Consider the following 6,000-nt stretch of genomic DNA (forward strand, 5'->3'; position numbering starts at 1 on the left):
GCATTATGACATCACAATCAAAGACCCCTTTCCGGTGTCATAATTATAAGACAATTAAATCATTATGATGTCATAGTCAATACACTCTTTTATTATGTCATAATGGTAAAAGAATGATAGCATTATGATGTCACAATCAAAACACCTCTTTAGTATCTCCTAATGGTAACACAATTAAAACATTATAATATTACAATCAAAACTCCCCTTTGTGATGTCATAATGTTAAGATGATGATAGAATTATGACATCACAATCATAAGACCCCTTTCCGGTGTCATAATGATAAGACAATTAAATCACTATGATGTCATAATCAATACACTCTTTTATTATGTCATAATGGTAAAAGAATGATAGCATTATGATGTCACAATCAAAACACCTCTTTAGTATCTCCTAATGGTAACACAATTAAAACATTATAATATTACAATCAAAACTCCCCTTTATGATGTCATAATGTTAAGGTGATGATAGCATTATGACCTCACAATCATAAGACCCCTTTCCGGTGTCATAATTATTAGACAATTAAATCATTATGATGTCATAATCAATACACTCTTTTATGATGTCATAATGGTAAAAGAATGATAGCATTATGATGTCACAATCAAAACACCTCTTTAGTATCTCCTAATGGTAACACAATTAAAACATTATAATATTACAATCAAAACTCCCCTTTATGATGTCATATTGTTAAAATGATGATAGCATTATGACATCACAATCATAAGACCCCTTTCCGGTGTCATAATGATAAGACAACTAAATGACTATGATGTCATAATCAATACACTCTTTTATTATGTCATAATGGTAAAAGAATGATAGCATTATGATGTCACAATCAAAACACCTCTTTAGTATCTCCTAATGGTAACACAATTAAAACATTATAATATTACAATCAAAACTCCCCTTTATGATGTCATATTGTTAAAATGATGATAGCATTATGACATCACAATCATAAGACCCCTTTCCGGTGTCATAATGATAAGACAACTAAATCACTATGATGTCATAATCAATACACTCTTTTATTATGTCATAATGGTAAAAGAATGATAGCATTATGATGTCACAATCAAAACACCTCTTTAAAATCTCCTAATGGTAACACAATTAAAACATTATAATATTACAATCAAAACTCCCCTTTCTGATGTCATATTGTTGAAATGATGATAGCATTATGACATCACAATCATAAGACGCCTTTCCGGTGTCATAATGATAAGACAACTAAATCACTATGATGTCATAATCAATACACTCTTTTATTATGTCATAATGGTAAAAGAATGATAGCATTATGATGTCACATTCAAAACACCTCTTTAGTATCTCCTAATGGTAACACAATTAAAACATTATAGTATTACAATCAAAACTCCCCTTTATGATGTCATATTGTTAAAATGATGATAGCATTATGACATCACAATCATAAGACTCCTTTCCGGTGTCATAATTATAAGACAATTAAATCATTATGATGTCATAATCAATACACTCTTTTATGATGTCATAATAGTAAAAGAATGATAGCATTATGATGTCACAATCAAAACACCTCTTTAGTATCTCCTAATGGTAACACAATTAAAACATTATAATATTACAATCAAAACTCCCCTTTATGATGTCATAATGTTAAGGTGATGATAGCATTATGACATCACAATCATAAGACCCCTTTCCGGTGTCATAATGATAAGACAACTAAATCACTATGATGTCATAATCAATACACTCTTTTATTATGTCATAATGGTAAAAGAATGATAGCATTATGATGTCACAATCAAAACACCTCTTTAGTATCTCCTGATGGTAACACAATTAAAACATTATAATATTACATTCAAAACTCCCCTTTATGATGTCATATTGTTAAAGTGATGATAGCATTATGACATCACAATCATAAGACCCCTTTCCGGTGTCATAATGATAAGACAACTAAATCACTATGATGTCATAATCAATACACTCTTTTATTATGTCATAATGGTAAAAGAATGATAGCATTATGATGTCACAATCAAAACACCTCTTTAGTATCTCATGATGGTAACACAATTAAAACATTATAATATTACAATCAAAACTCCCCTTTATGATGTCATAATGTTAAGTTGATGATAGCATTGTGACATCACAATCAAAGACCCCTTTCCTGTGTCATAATTATAAGACAATTAAATCATTATGATGTCATAGTCAATACACTTTTATTATGTCATAATGGTAAAAGAATGATAGCATGATGATGTCACAATCAAAACACCTCTTTAGTATCTCCTAATGGTAACACAATTAAAACATTATAATATTACAATCAAAACTCCCCTTTATGATGTCATAATGTTAAGGTGATGATAGCATTATGACCTCACAATCATAAGACCCCTTTCCGGTGTCATAATTATTAGACAATTAAATCATTATGATGTCATAATCAATACACTCTTTTATGATGTCATAATGGTAAAAGAATGATAGCATTATGATGTCACAATCAAAACACCTCTTTAGTATCTCCTAATGGTAACACAATTAAAACATTATAATATTACAATCAAAACTCCCCTTTATGATGTCATATTGTTAAAATGATGATAGCATTATGACATCACAATCATAAGACCCCTTTCCGGTGTCATAATGATAAGACAACTAAATCACTATGATGTCATAATCAATACACTCTTTTATTATGTCATAATGGTGAAAGAATGATAGCATTATGATGTCACAATCAAAACACCTCTTTAGTATCTCCTAATGGTAACACAATTAAAACATTATAATATTACAATCAAAACTCCCTTTTATGATGTCATATTGTTAAAATGATGATAGCATTATGACATCACAATCATAAGACGCCTTTCCGGTGTCATAATGATAAGACAACTAAATCACTATGATGTCATAATCAATACACTCTTTTATTATGTCATAATGGTAAAAGAATGATAGCATTATGATGTCACAATCAAAACACCTCTTTAGTGTCTCCTAATAGTAACACAATTAAAACATTATAATATTACAATCAAAACTCCCCTTTATGATGTCATAATGTTAAGATGATGATAGCATTATGACATCACAATCATAAGACCCCTTTCCGGTGTCATAATTATAAGACAACTAAATCATTATGATGTCATAATCAATACACTCTTTTATTATGTCATAATGGTAAAAGAATGATAGCATTATGATGTCACAATCAAAACACCTCTTTAGTATCTCCTAATGGTAACACAATTAAAACATTATAATATTACAATCAAAACTCCCCTTTATGATGTCATATTGTTAAAATGATAGCATTATGACATCACAATCATAAGACCCCTTTCCGGTGTCATAATGATAAGACAACTAAATCACTATGATGTCATAATCAATACACTCTTTTATTATGTCATAATGGTAAAAGAATGATAGCATTATGATGTCACAATCAAAACACCTCTTTAGTATCTCCTGATGGTAACACAATTAAAACATTATAATATTACATTCAAAACTCCCCTTTATGATGTCATATTGTTAAAGTGATGATAGCATTATGACATCACAATCATAAGACCCCTTTCCGGTGTCATAATGATAAGACAACTAAATCACCATGATGTCATAATCAATACACTCTTTTATTATGTCATAATGGTAAAAGAATGATAGCATTATGATGTCACAATCAAAACACCTCTTTAGTATCTCATGATGGTAACACAATTAAAACATTATAATATTACAATCAAAACTCCCCTGTATGATGTCATATTGTTAAAATGATGATAGCATTATGACATCACAATCAAAGACCCCTTTCCGGTGTCATAATTATAAGACAATTAAATCATTATGATGTCATAGTCAATACACTCTTTTATTATGTCATAATGGTAAAAGAATGATAGCATTATGATGTCACAATCAAAACACCTCTTTAGTATCTCCTAATGGTAACACAATTAAAACATTATAATATTACAATCAAAACTCCCCTTTATGATGTCATATTGTTAAAATGATGATAGCATTATGACATCACAATCATAAGACCCCTTTCCGGTGTCATAATGATAAGACAACTAAATCACTATGATGTCATAATCAATACACTCTTTTATTATGTCATAATGGTAAAAGAATGATAGCATTATGATGTCACAATCAAAACACCTCTTTAGTATCTCCTAATGGTAACACAATTAAAACATTATAATATTACAATCAAAACTCCCCTTTATGATGTCATATTGTTAAAATGATGATAGCATTTTGACATCACAATCATAAGACCCCTTTCCGGTGTCATAATGAGAAGACAACTAAATCACTATGATGTCATAATCAATACACTCTTTTATTATGTCATAATGGTAAAAGAATGATAGCATTATGATGTCACAATCAAAACACCTCTTTAGTATCTCCTAATGGTAACACAATTAAAACATTATAATATTACAATCAAAACTCCCCTTTATGATGTCATAATGTTAAGGTGATGATAGCATTATGACATCACAATCATAAGACCCCTTTCCGGTGTCATAATGATAAGACAACTAAATCACTATGATGTCATAATCAATACACTCTTTTATTATGTCATAATGGTAAAAGAATGATAGCATTATGATGTCACAATCAAAACACCTCTTTAGTATCTCCTGATGGTAACACAATTAAAACATTATAATATTACAATCAAAACTCCCCTTTATGATGTCATATTGTTAAAATGATGATAGCATTATGACATCACAATCATAAGACCCCTTTCCGGTGTCATAATGATAAGACAACTAAATCACTATGATGTCATAATCAATACACTCTTTTATTATGTCATAATGGTAAAAGAATGATAGCATTATGATGTCACAATCAAAACACCTCTTTAAAATCTCCTAATGGTAACACAATTAAAACATTATAATATTACAATCAAAACTCCCCTTTATGATGTCATATTGTTAAAATGATGATAGCATTATGACATCACAATCATAAGACCCCTTTCCGGTGTCATAATGATAAGACAACTAAATCACTATGATGTCATAATCAATACACTCTTTTATTATGTCATAATGGTGAAAGAATGATAGCATTATGATGTCACAATCAAAACACCTCTTTAGTATCTCCTAATGGTAACACAATTAAAACATTACAATATTACAATCAAAACTCCCCTTTATGATGTCATATTGTTAAAATGATGATAGCATTATGACATCACAATCATAAGACGCCTTTCCGGTGTCATAATGATAAGACAACTAAATCACTATGATGTCATAATCAATACACTCTTTTATTATGTCATAATGGTAAAAGAATGATAGCATTATGATGTCACAATCAAAACACCTCTTTAGTATCTCCTAATGGTAACACAATTAAAACATTTTAATATTACAATCAAAACTCCCCTTTATGATGTCATAATGTTAAGATGATGATAGCATTATGACATCACAATCATAAGACCCCTTTCCGGTGTCATAATTATTAGACAACTAAATCATTATGATGTCATAATCAATACACTCTTTTATTATGTCATAATGGTGAAAGAATGATAGCATTATGATGTCACAATCAAAACACCTCTTTAGTATCTCCTAATGGTAACACAATTAAAACATTATAATATTACAATCAAAACTCCCCTTTATGATGTCATAATGTTAAGGTGATGATAGCATTATGACATCACAATCATAAGACCCCTTTTCGGTGTCATAATGATAAGACAATTAAATCACTATGATGTCATAATCAATACACTCTTTTATTATGTCATAATGGTAAAAGAATGATAGCATTATGATGTCACAATCAAAACACCTCTTTAGTATCTCATGATGGTAACACAATTAAAACATTATAATATTACATTCAAAACTCCCCTTTATGATGTCATATTGTTAAAATGAGGATAGCATTATG

Source organism: Spea bombifrons, chromosome 2, assembly GCF_027358695.1.
Source record: "Spea bombifrons isolate aSpeBom1 chromosome 2, aSpeBom1.2.pri, whole genome shotgun sequence".
NCBI lineage: Eukaryota > Metazoa > Chordata > Amphibia > Anura > Pelobatidae > Spea > Spea bombifrons.